The sequence below is a fragment of the Dermacentor silvarum genome, chromosome 10 (assembly GCF_013339745.2).
Source record: "Dermacentor silvarum isolate Dsil-2018 chromosome 10, BIME_Dsil_1.4, whole genome shotgun sequence".
Lineage (NCBI taxonomy): Eukaryota > Metazoa > Arthropoda > Arachnida > Ixodida > Ixodidae > Dermacentor > Dermacentor silvarum.
In genome coordinates this window covers 135,482,989-135,501,885 of record NC_051163.1, presented here as the reverse complement: position 1 = coordinate 135,501,885, position 18,897 = coordinate 135,482,989, and positions in this window count along the sequence as shown.

Sequence of the window (18,897 nt, the reverse complement as noted above, 5' to 3'; positions counted from 1 at the left end):
GTGGTCTATCATACGCCGACAATATGGGTCAGCCCGTTGGCGAAATGCAAATGTTTGATCGTCGTCCGGAGAAAGGCGGTCTATTGAGGCTAGAGAGGAAACCGGCACAGAAGTGACATCCGAAGAGCTGCTTTGCGACGCAGTTGCCGAGGTGTCAAGTGGTTGTGCAGGAAGCGGGCAACGAGAAAGAGCGTCAGCATCTTGGTGTTTTTTGCTTGACTTATGAATAATGTCAAAGTCATATTCTTGCAGGCGGAGCACCCAGCGACCCAGCCGTCTTGTCAAGTTCTTGAGAGTGGAGAGCCAGCATAATGCGTGGTGGTCCGTAACAATTGTAAAATGACGCCCGTGCAAATAGGGACAAAACTTCTGTACGGACCAAACAACAGCCAGGCACTCCTGCTCATTTATTGTATAGTTCTTCTCGGCATCGGTGAGTACGCGGCTGGCGTATGCAACTACTCTCTCGTGCGAAGAGTTGTCGTGTTGCAGAAGAATGGCACCGATGTCGTGGCCGCTAGCGTCTGTGTGCAAGGGAGTCGGTGCAGTCTCATCAAAATGGCAAAGCACAGGTTCAGACGTGAGGGCGCCCTTCAACATGTCAAAGGCTGCTTCACAATCTTGAGACCAGTGAAAGGGTACACCGGAAGCAAGTAGCTTGTGTAGTGGCGCAGCGATGGAGGCAAAGTTCCGTATAAAGCGACGGAAATAAGAAGCGAGGCCAAGGAAGCTTCGCAAGTCTTTAGGCCTTTCTGGGCGAGGGAAGCGAAGGACTGCAGCAATCTTGTCAGGGTCAGGACGTATGCCCTCCTTGCTCACGACATGCCCCAGGACCTTAATAGATCTGCTGGCGAAACGGCATTTCTTCGTGTTGAGCTGAAGACCAGCGTCGGCAAGGCACGTCAGAACTTCATCTAAGCGTTGCAGATGCTGCGGAAATGTGGATGAAAAGACGACAATGTCATCCAGGTAGCAGAGGCAAGTTTTCATTTCAGGCCAGCAGCACGGTATCAATCATGCGTTCAAAAGTCGCAGGTGCATTGCATAGCCCGAAAGGCGTGACGTTGAATTCGTAAAGTCCATCAGGGTTGGAAAACGCTGTTTTTGCTTTATCGTCTTCGTGCACGGGAATTTGCCAATAGCCGGAACGCAGATCGAGGCTTAAAAAGTATTCTGCACCTTGTAGTGAATCAAGGGCGTCGTCAATACAAGGCAAGGGTATACGTCCTTTCGAGTGATCTTATTGAAGGCCCGGTAATCGACACGAAAGCGCACGGAACCGTCTTTTTTCCGCAATAAAACAACCGGAGATGACCGAGGGCTAGCTGAGGGCCGGATGACCTTCTGTTGTAACATGTCCGCGACATTTTCTTCTAGGATTTTCCGCTCGGCTAGGGACACGCGGTACGGGCGACGGCGCACTATCGACGATTCGTCTGTCTGAATGCGATGCGCACATCAAAAGAATTTGCGTGTTTGTTCAACAGAGCAAGCAGCTGCTGCATTTGTGTGTGAAGGTGGCAAGTCACTGCTGATGGCTGCAGTAAGGGCGGAGGGAGAAGCAGTAGCACAAGTAGAAGGCTCTTTGGAAGACATAGTCGTAAGGGGCACGACGCATACAGGCCCTGGGTCGGCCGCGCAAGCTACTGTCGTGCTTTGCGGAAGGAGAATTTTCTCTGATGTCGCGTTCGTGGCGGTGACAAGCGCCGAGCCATTGTAAAATAGAACCACACCTGGTGCAAAAGCGATGCCTTTATGAGGGCAACGGGAAGAGGGCAAGACCAAGACGTCCCCATGGTCGATATCGGTCGACATAATGGTAATAATGCGCTGTCGGCCGGGAGGCAGTTCGGTATCTTCCGCAGCGATCAGGCGCAACAGTGTGTAAGTGTCTTCCCCAAGTAAGTAGTCGGTGTCCGTAAGGTTGACGACGCGTTGGCCACAACAAATAGCCGCGGATGCAGAAGAGAGAAAATCCCACCCTAAAATAAGTTGATGAGCGCACGGGGACAGCACAGCTAATTGTATATGGTGCATCATATAATCGATCAGGACACGGGCAGTGCAAAGAGTGGAAGGTCGAACAGGGGCTCCTTGGGCTGCAACTAGCGTCGGTCCATCGTATGGCGTCGTGACTTTCCTTAGACGGGAACATAAATCAGCGTGAATAACAGAAATTGTCGCACCTGTGTCCATCAAAGCATCGACGGGCACTCCTTGGACAAACACCGAGAGCATATTGGACGGGCGCACTGGAGGAATATCAGTCCTGGTGTCGTATGCAGTTTGTCCTCCCAAAACTGCATCGCTTAGTTTTCCGGACGAATGTTAGGGTTGAGGCAGACGGGCCGTACTGGGGACGTGGAGCGGTGGAACGGCGAAGGGGAGCGGCGTCTGGCTGAACGGTAAGGGCTTCGGTCTTCAGTCGCTGCGGGCGGAGAAGTAGAGCGTGGCGGAGGTGAACAGAAACGCCGGCTTTGGGAAGAGACTCCACCGGAAAAGTTGCGTTCAGTGATCTATCCCCGACGCTCGTCCTGCTGGTGCTTGCGGCAGAAACGTGAAATATGGCCGCGATAGCCGCAATAATAGCACGTGGGACGTGAAGGACGCCATGGCGGATAGTACAGGGGGCTGGGTGCTCCGGGAGTCAGTGCAGTCAAATGGGCTGAGAACTCGGGCGGCATCGACGAGATGTTTACTGGCGGCGCGGCAGCAACCGACGCGTACGTGGGTAGCGGCACCGTGGAGTTGACGTTGCCTGGAGGCGTGGCAGCAACTTCCGCGTACGTTGGTCGGGGACGAGAGACGGAGGGTTGCACGTGCGTGGAGCAGGTCAAGCACGCCAGTTCATCCCTGATGATGTCACGCAAGGCTGCGCTAGAAGGCGCGCTGGGGCACACGGAGGGTGACGACAAGCCCATTGACTGTAATTCTTCGCGTATCATAGCTCGTATCATGACACGCCGATGTGGGTCCGCCATAGAAGAATAGTCGCCAACGTCCGGCTGAAGGCGAACAGACTCAAATTCGTCCAGGCGCTGACACGTTGTGACAATGTCAGCGATTGTTCTTGATGGCAAGAGCATTGAAGGCGACAGATCTAATGCCTTTCCGAATGTGGCGCACTTTGTCTGACTCTGGCATAGAAGAACTCACACGGCGGCAAAGCGCAAGAACATCCTCTTTGTACGATGTGTAAGACTCGCCTGGCTGCTGTTGGCGAGTATCGAGGGTTTTCTTTGCAATGGTAGAACGAACGGCCGGTGTACCAAATACTTGGCGCAGCTGCTGCTTGAAGGCAGCCCAGTCAGTTAAGTCTATCTCGTGGTTGAAGAACCATGTCTTCGCCACACCCGTCAGGTAGAAGCAGACGTGGCGGAGCTTCTTGGGGTCGTCCCAACGATTAGCGGAACTTACTCGCTCGTAGTCGTCCAGCCAGTCCTCCACATCTTCTTCACGAAGACCAGCGAAGAGATGGGGGTCACGCTGGTGGCTGCTTAGGATGTAAGGGGTGGATGGTGGTGCCAGAACGGTAGCGGTAGAAGTGGAAGGTGGTGCGTCCTGAGACATGCTAGCGGACAGTGGGCGCAAGCGGCGGCCTGAACGTAGCTCCAGGGGGTAGGCTGAGTGGGCAGAGGACTGAGGATCGAAGAGCTCCTCCACCACTTATGACGTCTCTGTTGGCACGACGTTTATTCGGCCCGAGTACTTGGGAGCGAACCAGCAAAAGCACACACTCGATGATGATGATGATAACACATAACTGAAGATGAGGATCGCGCAACGTAGGATGATGCAGATAATATACAGATGAAGAAGACGTGCGTAATAAACGCCTACAATATATATATATATATATATATATATATTGTCGCAACGTCAAAAACAGAGGTCGCACAGCCCTGATCAAGAGGGATAGCAGCAGGTCGCTTTTTTAATACAGCGGGCTACTGCGACTTCTTCTTCGTCGCCGCGCCTTGATAGCAACGCGCATGCCTGCTCGTATAGTTCTCCTCTTCATCGGAGTACAGGTATAGTGCCTAGAATATACTTAAGTATATTCTAGGCACTATAGTACAGGCGCGGCATTTGCGTCCCTCCGAAGGAAGCATCGTCCCGATGCGCATGTGAGGGCGGTGTACAAATGGCACAGAGTAAGACACGCAAAACAAGACCACAAAAACAACAGAAAAGAACAAACTGAACTTAGTTCGACAGATACGGCTTCATCCGCACGACATGCACCACTTCGGGTAAGTTCTTGCGGCGACTGGGGCTACTGTCACTGTCAGGAACGACCTCGTAGGTCACGTCGCTCAGGCGTCGAATCACTCTGTATGGCCCAAAGTACCGCCTTAGCAGTTTTTCAGAAAGTCCACGACGGCGTATGGGTACCCAAACCCATACTTTATCGCCGGGAGTGTAGATAACGGACCTGTGTCGAAGATCGTACCGTTTTGCATCTTGGCCTTGCTGATAGCAGATACGTACGCGGGCAAGCTGTCTAGCTTCTTCGGCGCGCTGAGTAAATTCGACAACGTCGGTAGGTATGTGGTCACACTCGTGAGGCAGCATGGCATCCAACGTCGTCGTGGCTTCGCGACCGTGGACCAAGCTGAAGGGCGTCATTCGAGTAGTTTCTTGTCGAGCGGTATTGTATGCGAAAGTCACATAAGGCAAAATCTGATCCCAGTGTTTGTGTTCCACGTCGACGTACATGCATAGCATGTCTGCAAGGGTCTTATTAAGCCGCTCGGTTAGTTCGTTGGTCTGGGGATGATATGCGGTTGTTTTTCGGTGGCTTGTACCACTTAGTGTGAGAACCGAGTCAAGAAGTTCTGCAGTGAAGGCAGTTCCCCTGTCTTTGATAACTACTTTTGGGGCACCGTGCCGAAGGACGACGTTTTCGATAAAAAAATGAGCCGCTTCAGCGGCTGTGCCCCGCTGCGTAGCTTTAGTCTCGCGTAGCGCGTCAGGTAATCGGTTGCGACAATGATCCATTTGTTGCCGGCTGTAGACGTTGGAAACGGGCCCAGAAAATTCATTCCAACTTGGGTGAAAGGCTGTCCTGGTTCTTCGACTGGATGTAAGAGACCTGCAGGCTTGCCGGGAGGTGATTTGCGTATTTGGCAGTCGGAACATGTTTGTACATGATGTTTCACAGCAGCAGGTACCTTTGGCCAATAGTACTTGCGTCGGAGTCGGCACAGTGTTCTCGTGTAGCCTAGATGACCTGAGGTGGCTTCATTGTGGCATGCTGTTAGTATTTCTTTGCGAAGTTATGCCGGTACGACAAGCAGGTACGTGTTGCCGCTGGCGGAAAAGTTCTTCTTATAGAGGACATCATTCCGCAGACAAAACGACGGCAGTCCCCTGGCATAGAGTCGCGGGACGTCTTTACTTCGGCCTTCCAAGAAATTAATGAGTGGGAGTAGCTCTGGGTCGTGGCGCTGCTCCTGTGAAATGGTGACGGCATCGACGACTCCAAAAAATGCAGCGTCCACGTCCACGTCATCGGTACCTGCGGGCTCGACGGGTGACCGCGAAAGGCAGTCGGCGTCGGTGTGCCTTTTCCCGGATTTGTAAATTCTGGTCATGTCGAACTCCTGAAGCCTAAGACTCCAGCGCGCCAGATGGCCAGATGGATCTTTCAAGTTAGTCAGCCAACAAAGAGAATGATGATCGCTCACAACCTAGAATGAACGGCCGTACAAATACGGGTGAAATTTGGTAACCACACGGCCAGGCATTCCTTCTCGGTAGTCGAGTAGTTTTGCTCCGTACGAGAGAGAGTTCGGCTGGCGTTAGCGATTACTTTTTCGAAGCCGTCTTGACACTGCACCAGTACGGCCCCCAGACCAACATTGCTCGCATAGGTGTGAAGTTCTGCAGGGGCTTCCAGGTTAAAGTGCGCAAGAACTGGAGGCGTTTGCAGGCGCTGGCGTAGTTCGTCAAATGCTACTTGCTCATTTTCACCCCACAGAAAGGGAACATCGTCGCGTGTAAGGCGTGTTAACGGGCCAGAAATACGTGAGAAGTTCGCAATGAACCGCCGGTAATAGGCGCACAGCCCCAAGAAGCGCCTCACTGCCTTCTTGTCGGGCGGTGTGGGGAACTTTGCCACAGCGTCTATTTTACCTGGATCAGGTCGTACACCCTCGTAACTGACGACGTGGCCGAGGAAGCATAGTTCACTGAAACCAAAATGACATTTCTCGGGCTTTAACGTCAGGCCAGCTGAGCGTATGGCTTGAAGAACTGTGAGTAACCGGCTTAGGTGCACCTCGAATGTAGCTGAGAACACTACGACGTCGTCTAAATAGACCAAGCAAGTTTGCCACTTCAGGCCTGATAGTACGGTGTCCATTAAACGCTGAAAAGTGGCTGGCGCTGAGCACAGACCGAATGGAAGTACCTTAAATTCGTAAAGACCGTCGGGGGTCATGAAGGCCGTTTTCTCACGATCTCTCTCATCGACCTCTATCTTCCAATACCCGCTTCGCAGGTCCAATGATGAAAAATAACGTGCATGCCGCAGCCTGTCCAGCGAATCGTCTATGAGTGGCAGCGGGTAGACGTCTTTCTTCGTGACTTGGTTTAATTTGCGGGAATAGATGCAGAAGCGCAAGCTGCCGTCATTCTTTTTGACCAAGACCACGGGTGACGCCCAGGGGCGGTTCGAAGGCTGTATCATGTAATCCTCGAGCATCTTGGTCACTTGCTTTTGAATCTCTTCACGTTCCTTTGGAGCTACACGGTAGGGGTTTTGTCGAATTTGCCTCGTGGTATCATCCGTGATTATATGGTGCTTGGTGAGTGGTGTTTGTTTCACCTTTGACGTAGTCGAAAAGTAATCTTCGAACTGGTGTATCAGCTCTAAGAGGCGCTGTCTCTCAGAAGGCGACAGGGTGGAGCTGACCTCGAGACAAATGTGTCGAGGCCGGAACGGTCGATTCTTGACGCTGTACAGCCAAACAGTCTTTTACTTGGGTGACTTCATCGCAGTAGGCAATTGCGGTGCCCTTCTGGATGTGACGGCGTTCGTCGCTGAAGTTCGTGAGAAGGACTTCCGCATGCCCATGAGTCATGTCGAGTAGGCCTCTAGCAATCGAAATGCCTTGGGTTAGCAATAGTGCAACGATTTGCTCCTCGATCACATCCCCATGGTAGGGCTTCTGGCACGAGACAGATACAAGGCGGCAGAAACGCGGTTGGATGGTCACATCGTCGGCGATTCGCAGACGCTCATATCGCCCGTCAGGAATGGTGTCGGCAGAGGGGCTTGCAGAGAACGTCACCATGCGCTCCGGAGTGTTTATGACGGCGCCGTGATCTCGCAGAAAATTCATCCCTAAGATGAGGTCACTGCAGCAGTCGGCAAGAATGACGAAAGTGGCAACGAAGCTGGAATCACCGATGTGGATTCGAGCGGTGCATGTTCCCGTTGGCGTCATTAACTTCCCACCGACACTTCTTATGTGTGGCCCGGTCCACGGCGCTTTCACTTTTCGAATGCGGTCGGCTAGCTGCTGCAGCATGATTGAGAAGTCTGCGCTAGTGTCAACAAGTGCTTTGACATGATGTCCATCTATCAGAATGCTAAGATCGGCACGGGCAACGTCGTCGGCGTTAGTATTCGTCGACGTCGTATCGTCTTCTTCGGTAGCGTGGGAGGTATTTTTGGCGTCGCGGGGCAACCTTCTCCCCGGAGGTCGCTGCTGTTAGTTTCCCCGGCGCGGACGAGGGGAACGACCCCCCCTGACGACGTCAACGAAACTCTGGCGGTTTGGGGAAGTGCAACGCCCAGGTGACGGGGACTGCAAACGACGACGTGGTGAAGCGGCTTGGTTGGTCGACAGGTGATCACGGTTCGGGGCACAACGGTCATCAAAGCGCAGAGAAGCGGCGGGCGAAAAACTTGCCATCCCAGCGTCTCGATGGGGACAGTAACGGGCAATGTAGCCAGGTTCCCCACAGTGGAAACAGAGTGGGCGACGGTCTGCAGTGCGCCACAAGTCAGTACGGCGAACAGGAGGTCGTCTCACGGACTCCCGTTGCCACCACGGCAAGGGAACGGGCCGAGGATGAAATGGCGGTACCTCCGGTGAAGGGGGAGGACGTCGGACCACGTCGGCATAGCTCAATGGACGTGCCTCAGGGCATGGAGCAGGTGAGGAGAAGGCTTGCCGCCACTCTTGGCGCACGACTTCGGCAACCGAAACGACTGGAGACTCCGTAGGAGGAATGCCGAGGGCTCGCAGCTCTTCACGCAGAATGACTCTAATCATTTCCCGTAAAGAAGTCTGGTCAACACCCTGAGCTGCGGCGCTTACTGGTGTGTTGTTAGATAGGCGGTCAAAGTGGCGGCACGTTGCTGAGGTGCCCACTCAACGATAGTCGCTTCTTTGATGAAGTCGTCGACCGTTGTGGACGGGTTTCGTACAAGGCCAGCAAACAGCCGTTCCTTAATTCCCCGCATACGATGACGCACCTTCTTCGCCTCGGTCATGTCGAGGTCAGCTCGGCAAAACAGACAGGCCATATCCTCCGTATACATGACGACGGGTTCGTTCGGCTGCTGTACGCGAGCCTCAATAAGTTGTTGCGCGTAATCGCGCCGGTCCAAGCTAGCGAATGTATCGAGGAGCTGACGCCGAAAATTGACCCACGTGTGGAAGCTGGCTTCCCTGTTCTCGTACCACGTGCGAGCACTCTTTTCGAGCGCGAAATAAGCATGGGTGAGTTTTTGTCGCTCGGTCCAGTGATTGACAACAGCGACGCGCTCGTACTGATCGATCCAGTCCTCGACATCTTCAAAAGCATCACCATGGAAGGTTGCGGGAACGCGAGGCTGTTCAAGAGTCACCTGGGAAAGGCTCGGCGCCGTCTGAGCAGAAGGAAGAGTGGCCGATGGTGTAGGAACTGCCATGCTGGTGGGAGGCGCAACGGGAGGGAATTCCGGCTGAATCGATGGACTGGAGTCGTGACAAGAGGTGTAGCTTCCGGACTGGGTGTACGGGATCTGATAGTGGTTGAACGCATCAGGTTCAAGGCTCCAGCACCTGCACCAGTGTCGAAACATGAAAAGCTGAGGCCGCACAGCCCTGATCAAGAGGGATAGCAGCAGGTCGCCTTTTTAATACAGCGCGCATGACTTCTCGTATAGTCCTCCTCTTCATAGGAGTACAGGCGCGGCAATATATATATATATATATATATATATATATATATATATATATATTGTCACGCGCTAAGGCAAGCGCAAGCAACAGTACCAGCAGCCAGACACGAAGAATGACAGACACGAAGGAAGACGGTTCTCCAGCTGGCGCGGGATCTTCGACTTCGTCGTCTTCTCCGTTCTTGCTGGGCACCCAATGATGATTGTTGGCTGGCTCAAAACACCAGGTGGCATTATTCCCCCTCCCAATGAAGCATCGACTCGATGCTCAAACAGAAGACGTACATGAAAAGTACACAAATGAGGTAAGACGCACAAAAAAAAATGTAAACGTGCTAGCCCAGATACGGACATGCACACTAGGCATGTTCTGTGCCTAGTGTTCTGTGGTCGGGAAAAACAATTCGCTTCGGAGTTCTTCGGAGGACGATGCGACTACAGCAAAAAGTTTGTTCAACAGTACGCTATGTGAACATCACCGTGTAAAATACGGCTTGAGGCGGACGACATGTACAATCTCTGCACGGGGTAATCGGCGCTTGGACGATGGCAGGTCTCCGTCAGGAATCACTTCATAGTTCACGTCACTAACACGCCTTAGCACTGTGTACGGTCCGAAGTACTTGCTCAGGAGTTTCTCGCTGAGGCCTCGCCGTCTAATGGGGGTCCAAACCCAAACTTGGTAGCCGGGCTCATAGGTAACTTGTCGATGGTGGAGATTGTACCTTATTGCATCTGTAGACTGCTGCTGTCTTATGTGCACACGGGCCAGTTGACGTGCTTCCTCGGCGCGCTGAATGTACTCCTCGACGTCAGGAGCTAACTGGTCGAGCTCATCGATGTCGTCATACGGAATCATGGCGTCGAGCATAGTTTGGACATCTCGACCATAAACGAGACGAAACGGCGTGAATCGTGTAGTTTCCTGCGTGGCAGTGTTGTACGCAAACGTTACGTACGGCAGGATTTCGTCCCACGTTTTGTGTTGCACATCCACGTACATAGATATCATGTCTGCCAGTGTTTTGTTTAGTCTTTCTGTCAAGCCGTTAGTCTGAGGGTGGTATGCAGTGGCCTTTCGATGACTCGTATAACTCAACTTGAAGATGTCGTCCAGGAGCTTCGCCGTAAATGCGGTCCCTCGGTCAGTGATGATGAATGACGGTGCGCCATGCCGAAGCACAGTGTGATGCATAAAAAACTGGGCAACCTCAGATGCTGTCCCGCGTGGTAGTGCCTTCGTCTCAGCGTAACGCGTCAAGTAATCAGTTGCGACAATGATCCACTTATTGCCGGAGGAAGACAAGGGAAAAGGGCCAAGAAGGTCCATTCCAACTTGACCAAACGGCGTACGCGGAGGGTCGATGGGTTGTAGAAGGCCTGCAGGCTTGAAGGGGGGTGACTTGCGGCGCTGGCATTCACGACATCCTTTCACGTAGCGTTTGACGCAAGCAGTCAGTCGAGGCCAGTAGTACAGCTTTCGTACCCTGTCCAGAGTCCTTGAGTAGCCCAAGTGACCAGATGTCGGCTCGTCGTGGCAGGCTAATAGAATGTCGTCGCGAAGGGCTTGAGGCACTACTAGAAGATGTGGTTTGTCGCCGGCACCTGTGTTTCTTTTGTATAAGATGCCCTCTCGTAGGCAAAACGACGACAACCGTCGCGAAATCGAGCGAGGAATGGACGCGATGCCGCCTTCTAAGTGATAGATGATGGGCCTTAACTCAGTGTCCGATCGCTGTTTAGCGAGCAGATCCGGCCCGCTGAGGGCTCCCAGGAAGGCGCTGTCATCTTCCTCGTCAGGATTCTCAGATTCAACAGGTGCTCGTGATAGCGTGTCAGCATCTTCATGTTTTCTGCCTGACTTGTATACGATGGTGATGTTAAATTCCTGGAGTCGTAGACTCCAACGCGCGAATCGTCCAGAAGTGTCTCGAAGGTTGGCCAACCAGCATAAAGCGTGATGATCAGTCACAACTTTAAATGGCCGCCCGTAGAGATACGGCCGAAACTTTGTAGTAGCCCAAATGACCGCGAGGCACTCCTTCTCTGTGGTGGAATAATTGGACTCGACGCGTGACAGAGTGCGGCTCGCGTAGGCTATAACTCGTTCAGTCCCGTCTTGCCTTTGCACCAGGATAGCTCCGAGACCGATATTGCTGGCGTCAGTGCGTACTTCTGTGTCGGCGTCCTCATCGAAATGACCAAGCACGGGAGGAGAAGACAATCGACGTTGTAGCTCCGCAAAGGCGGTCTGTTGTTCATCAGTCCAGAGGAATGGCACGTCGTCACGCGTAAGGCGAAATAGCGGCTCTGCAATCTTCGAAAAATTTTCAATGAAGCGTCGATAATATGCGCACAAGCCCAAAAATCGTCTGACACTTTTCTTGTCTGTTGGAGCTGGAAAAGCAGCTACGGCAGCAGTCTTCTCGGGATCGGGCCGAACACCTGCCGCGCTCACGACGTGTCCGAGAAACTTCAGTTCCTCGTAACCAAAATGGCATTTCTCTGGCTTGAGGGTAAGGTCAGCCGATCGAATGGCTTCGAGTACATTCCGAAGGCGTCGAAGGTGCTCGTCAAAAGATTCCGAAAAGACAACGACATCATCGAGATAGACGAGGCAGCTTTTCCATTTGAGGTCAGCGAGAACGGTATCCATCATTCGCTGGAATGTGGCTGGAGCGGAACAGAGGCCGAAAGGGAGTACTCGAAATTCGTAAAGGCCGTCCGGAGTAACAAAGGCAGTTTTTTCGCGGTCCCGCTCATCTACTTCAATTTGCCAGTAGCCACTTTTCAGATCGATAGAGGAGAAATACATTGCATGCCTCAGCCTGTCCAGAGAATCGTCGACACGAGGCAACGGGTACACGTCTTTCTTTGTGACGTTGTTTAGCTTCCGGTAGTCAACACAAAACCGAAGCGTGCCATCTTTCTTTTTAACAAGCACGACTGGCGATGACCAGGGGCTGCATGAAGGCTGTATTACGCCGTCTTGAAGCATTTCCTTCACCTGCGTTTGAATGGCATGTCGTTCGGTTTGGGAGACACGATAAGGCTGTTGCCGTATGGGGTGCGCGTCGTCATAGGTGATGATACGGTGTTTCGTAATCGCCGTTTGACGTATCTTCGACGACCGTGCAAAGCAAGAGTGAAACTCGAGTAACAGCTCGCGCAAGGGTTGTTTGTTGTCTTCAGGAAGCGTTGGACTAATGTCGACGTTGCGTAAAGGTGCTTCAGCAGTGTCAATTGCCTCGGAAACAAAACATTCAGTGACATCGGCGATTGGGTCGGCGTAAGCGATGACAGTACCGGGGAAAAGGTGGCGGTGTTCGTAGCTGAAGTTCGTGACAAGAACGTCAGAGTGGCCATCATGAAGATCAATAAGGCTTCTTGCTACGCAAACACCTTGAGAAAGCAGGAGCGAGTGATTGCTTTCTGCGACCGCTTCACCGTGTAAGAGCCTGTCACATGCCACTTGAACCACGACACTTGCACGCGGTGGTAACGTGACAGCGTCGTCGGTAACACGAAGAGGTGCTCGAGGGTGGATGGTGTTGGTCGTCGCTGCGGCGCTCTTTGTCGAGAAAGTGACGAGGCGTTGGCGAATGTCGATGATAGCTCCGTGCTCCCTGAGAAAGTCCATGCCGATGATTAGGTCTCGAGAACACTGAGGGAGAATGCTCAAGCTGGCAACAAATGTAGAGCCGCGAATCTCTATTCGTGCCGTGCACATGCCGAGTGGTGTGACAATGTGCCCGCCAGCTGTACGAACTGGCGTTCGATTCCAAGGCGTCGTCACTTTCTTTAGAAGGGTGGCCAGGTTTTCGCTGATTATTGAATAATCCGCTCCAGTGTCCACTAAAGCAGTCAATTCACGACCGTCGAGCAATACAGGAATGTCCAAGGAAATTTTTCTTCCGTAATCAGCAGGTACTGTCGTCGTCGATGTATCGTCGATCCGCGTACGCGTCTGCAGGGGTCCTTGAGCACGTCCAGACTGAGCGGCCTCGCCCCCGAAGGCCGCTGTGGTTAGTTTTCCCGGCGCGGGCTGGGCGACCGACCCTGCACCACGTTCGAATATGTACGGCGAGTCGGAGAAAACCGCCGCGGCGAAGGGGAGCGTGACTGATGTCGAGCTGATGAGGATCCGCGCTGCTGGGCAACGTATTCTTCAATTGCAGGAGGACGCTGGCCGAACCTAGGTCGCGGCGAGTTTGTTGGGAATCCGCGTAGTCCGAGCTCTCGATATGAGCACTGTCGGTAGACATGCCCAGCTTCGCCACAGTGAAAGCAAAGGGGACGGCGATCAGGTGCCCGCCACACGTCTGATTTTCTTGGGGCCTCCTGTCGGTTGTCGTGGTAATACGAGGCCGCTTGGTCGGGCGGTAGTATGGCCGGGGACGCGGTGCGAAACGGGGAGGAAGGTGGTGCAGGTTGCCGCAAAGCTTGCGAATATGACATACGGGGGCTGTTAGTTCTTACCGGTTGAGCTTCCGTGTTGAAGGGTGGTTCTCTTAGCGCATGCTGGACTTCGTCACGGACAACGCTGGACAAAGAGCTGAGCGTCGGCTGTGAAGGTACCGACAGTTTCTGGAGTTCTTCGCGGATGACGGAACGGATGAGCTCTCGGAAGAAATCGACGTGGCCCCCGAGAGCTCCGAAGAAGTCCGTAGGTGAGGCAGCGTTCACTTGGCGTTCGTATGATGTTGCCCGCTGCCGAAGAGTCTGTTCCATGGTGACGGCCTCGGAAAGAAATTCTGACACAGTCTTGGGAGGACTGCGTACGAGACCACCGAACAGCTGCTCTTTCACTCCGCGCATCAGGTACCGCACCTTCTTTTCTTCTGACATGCTGGGGTCGGCTCGTCGAAAGAGACGCGTCATGTCCTCGACATACATTGCGACACCTTCGTTCGGCATTTGAATACGGGACTGGAGATCACGCTCAGCTCGTTCTCGGCGATCAGGGCTCGCATAGGTCTCAAAAAGACGGCGTTTGAATTCTTCCCATGAAGTTAGGGTATCTGCACGGTTCTCATACCAAACACGTGCGCCATCGTTAAGGCTGAAATATCCGTTTTTCAGTTTGTCTACATCGTCCCACTTGTTGAACGCGGCAACACGTTCATAGTGCACCAGCCAATCTTCAACATCCTCATGCATGGCACCGTGGAAGGGATTCGGTGTTCGCGGATTGAGTAGCGTACATTGAATCGGCGTAGTACCTTCCATACCGGTTGGGGTGGTCGGAGCTGCCATTGTCTCTGGGAGGAGTCCAAACTCAGGGGCTTGTCCACGGATACTTCTGCTGGCGCGGTGTACAGGCGTAACCACCGGTACGGGACTGGAGCTCCTGCTGCTCGGAGGGGTTTGGTGCATAGATTAGATTACCCAGCACCTCCACCAGTTTGTCACGCGCTAAGGCAAGCGCAAGTAACAGTACCAGCAGCCAGACACGAAGAATGCCAGACACGAAGGAAGACGGTTCTCCAGCTGGCGCGGGATCTTCGACTTCGTCGTCTTCTCCGTTCTTGCTGGGCACCCAATGATGATTGTTGGCTGGCTCAAAACACCAGGTGGCAATATATATTGTAGCGAAGAAGACAGGCACTAGTGGGTTCAGTGCTACTGGATCTAAACGCTAGTGGGTCGAGCGCTCTCGCTCAGCAACGGCTCTCGTGCTTTGAAGCTGCAACTGCCCTGCCCGTCGACGTTGCACTGCTCCGAGCTCTTCCAATAAACAACTTCAGAATTGGTGGAGGTGCGGGGTAACCTCAGACAATCATCCTGGAACTCCGGTCCCACACCCTACCATCTACCATGCCCCAAGACGCCTCCCAGCAAACGCCTCCTCCCGCACCCACTGCGTGTCCCGGGGTGCCTCGTCATCGCGACCCTCCTATCTACACTGGAGCGGACGACACTGGCGTGGACGAATGGCTCACGGCGTACGACAGGGTAAGCGCCCATAACAAGTGGGACGACGCGGCCAAACTGAGCTATGTTCTGTTCCACCTCACTGGAGTGGCCAGCCTGTGGTATAATAACCAAGAAGGAGAGTTCCAGACATGGTCCGAATTTAAGATTTCCCTCGCCGATGTGTTTGGTCGCCCTGCTGTTCGCAAGCTGCGTGCCGAGCAGCGTTTGCGAGAACGAGCTCAACAGCCAGGAGAAACATTCACCTGTTATATTGAAGATGTCCTGGACCTATGCAGGAAAGTCGATTCGACCATGGCGGAGTCTGATTGAATCCAAAACATCCTGAAGGGCATAGAAGACGACGCCTTTAACATGTTGCTTGCCATAAATCCTCGCTCTGTGGCCGAAATTATCACACTGTGCCAGAGCTATTAAGAACTCCGCAGGCAGCGATCACTGACCCGTCGATCTCTACCGCGTGACGAACACCTCGCTGGTTTGGCTACCATGTCCGACCAGACAGCTTTGCTCGCAGAAATGAAGGCGTTCGTCCGCGAGGAAGTTGCCCGGCAACTATCATTGATGGATTTCGCACAGCCGCAACCGGTACACGGGCCAACGCCGAGTTTTGCGCCTACGCTTCGCCGCGTCATAGCGCAAGAACTGCACGAGGTTTTGCCTGAGCACCACCAGCGCGTTCCTGCGGCTGCGCCTCAAAGCTACGCCGAAGTCATGACCAGGCCCCAACAGATCTCGACGACTGTGCCACTGAGCTACGCGGAAGTCATCACCCAGCCTCAACAACTCCCTCAACGGGGACCTCTCACGTACGCCGAAGTCCTCGCTATGCCCCGACAACAGCCTGCCGTGCAAGCACTTCACTGCCGCCACGTCCAGCGCGTCCTCCCTCATGGATGGGACCTGCTGCAGCGACTCGGTGGCGTAAGGCGGACAATCGGCCGATATATTTTGCGTGCGGCTACGCAGGCCACGTCGCACGCCACTATAGTCGCATGCAGTCGCCTAGCGCTACACCATATGCGCCAAGTGCTATGGTGGCTTCTCCGCGCCCATATTACGACGACGAACCTCGGGCTGCGTCACCACCATTCCGCCGGTCTGCCAACATCCGCCGCTCACCTTCTCCACGCTGACGCTCCCCATCTCCGATGCTGCCTCGTCCTGTTGCTCGGGATGAGGAAAACTAATCGTCGCAGTTCATGAGGCAAGGGCTGCGACGCCGTCTAAACGCGAAAGTCCTCAACGTAGCCCGACCAATGTGATAGATGTGTTAGTTGACGGTGTGCGCACATATGCCCTCGTGGATACCGGAGCCGCTGTGTCAGTTATGGACGCAAAGCTTTGTCGCTTCCTTCGAAAGGTCACGACGCCCCTTGCCGGATTCTCCCTCCGCACAGCAGGCGCACAGCGTATTTATCCGCTAGCGGCGTGCACCGCTCGTGTTCTCATCGAGGACGTTGTATACGCAATCGAATTTATTGTGATTTCATCGTGCTCTCACGAAGTTATCCTGGGTGGGACTTTCTCGCCCGCCACAATGCTGTTATTCATTGCGCACACGCCGAACTAGAACTGTCGCCGATCTCAGATATGACGCCTGCCGATAATGCTTCTTTTGCGAACAAACTTCTCGTCAGGCACGACACCAGCGTTCCTCCCAACTCGTCAGTGATTGTCTCAATGCATTGCAGCAGCCTCTCTGACGTCATCACACTACTTTCTCCGTCTGGCCGCTTTTATACTCGAAAAGGTCTGCTGCTACCTTTTGCGACTGTGAACGTCAAACGGGGCTCCACAGCTATTTTCGTCTGTAACCCCTTCTTATACCCCGTGATGTTGCTTCAAGGCGAATGTCTTGGCCATGTGGAGGTGATCGACGACGTAGAAATTACGAATGTTCCCGAAGCCACGTCCTGCGCCAGTTACAACACGCTCGGTTCTCTCTCTACATCCGACCCTTTTCCCACAGGTGTGTTCGATTCATCAATTGCCGATGGTCTCACCCCAGCTCAGCGTTCTCAGCTTCAGCGCACCTTAGAAGAATTTCGTTCTTCTTTTGATGTCGGGCAACCGTCCCTGGGCCGGACGTCCGCTGTCACGGACCATATTGACACCGGCTCCCAACCGCCATTGCGGCAACGCCCATATCGCGTCTCTGCCACAGAACGTCGTGTGATTAATGAGCAAGTGGACGAAATGCTTCGCCGCGAAGTGATCCGACCCTCGAACACTCCATGGGCATCTCCTGTCGTCCTTGTTACGAAAAAAGACGGCTCGGTACGGCTCTGAGTAGACTATCGGCGCCTGAACAAGATCACTCGCAAAGATGTATACCCGCTGCCGCGAATCGATGACGCTATCGATAGCGTACAAGGAGCAGAATTCTTTTCATCGCTAGATTTACGCTCCGGATATTGGCAAGTACCCATGGCTGACGTCGATAGGCCGAAGACAGCCTTTGTCACACCCGACAGCTTATACGAATTTAACGTCATGCCGTTTGGACTTTGTAATGCGCCAGCAACCTTTGAACGCATGATGGACACAGATCTGCGTGGTTTGAAGTGGCACACGTGCTTATGTTATCTCGACGACGTTGTTGTTTTTGCCTCTAACTTCACCACGCACCTTCAACGCCTACGGCGTGTTTTGGCTTGCTAGCAAGCGCTGGCCTCCAACTGAACCTAAAGAAGTGCGATTTGCAGCGCGGCAGCTCACGATACTAGGTTACGTCGTCTCGAAGGATGGAATCCCCCCTGATCCAGCCAAACTTCCTGCCGTCGCCGAATTCCCTAAACCGACGTCCGCCAAGGAACTACGCAGTTTCGTAGGCTTGTGTTCCTACTTCAGGCGCTTTATTCGCAATTTCGCCGCCGTTATATCGCCCCTGACGAAGCTCCTTGGAAGCAACGGACCCCTCCAATCGTGGTCGTCCGAGTGCGACGAGGCGTTCACTAAGCTCCGTCGTTTACTGACGTCTCCTCCCATTTTGCGCCACTACGACCCAACGGCACCTATCGAGGTGCACACAGATGCCAGCGGTGTTGGCCTCGGCGCTGTCCTAGCGCAGCGCAAAGAAGGGTTTCCTGAATATGTTGAGGCATATGCAAGCCGTACGCTTACTAAAGCCGAGACAAATTACAGCGTCACGGAAAAAGAATGGCAATCATCTGGGTGCTTACTAAGTTCCGGCCCAATTTGTATGGTCGCCAATTTGATGTCGTCACGGACTACCATGCATTATGCTGGCTGTGGACATTGAAGGATCCCTCAGGCCGTCTCGCCTGCTGGGCGCTTCGCTTACAGGATTACGATGTCCGCGTGCTGTACCGCAACGGACATCAGCATGCTGACGCTGACGCCCTCTCACGTTCTCCCTTGCCTGACGACAATGCCTGCATCTCACTATCCCAGCTTGACGTTTCTTCCGTCGACATTGGGACCATCGCTTCCGAGCAGCGCAAGGACCCCTGGATTGCCTCCATCATAGACTTCCTTGCTGACCCGTCATCGCCGCCAACCACTCGTGCGTTGCGCCGTCAAGCTCGCCATTTCTCCATTCGCGACGACCTTCTTCACCGACGCAATTACACCTCTGACGGCCGCCAGTGGTTATTAGTAGTACCTCGAAGCCTCCGTTCTGAGATCTGCACATCGTTCCACTCTGATCCACAGTGTGCACACTCAGGACTTTTCAAAACCTACCAGCGCCTCCAACAACGCTACTACTGGCCAGGAATGTACAACTACGTTCAAAAGTTCGTTCGCTCATGCCCCGA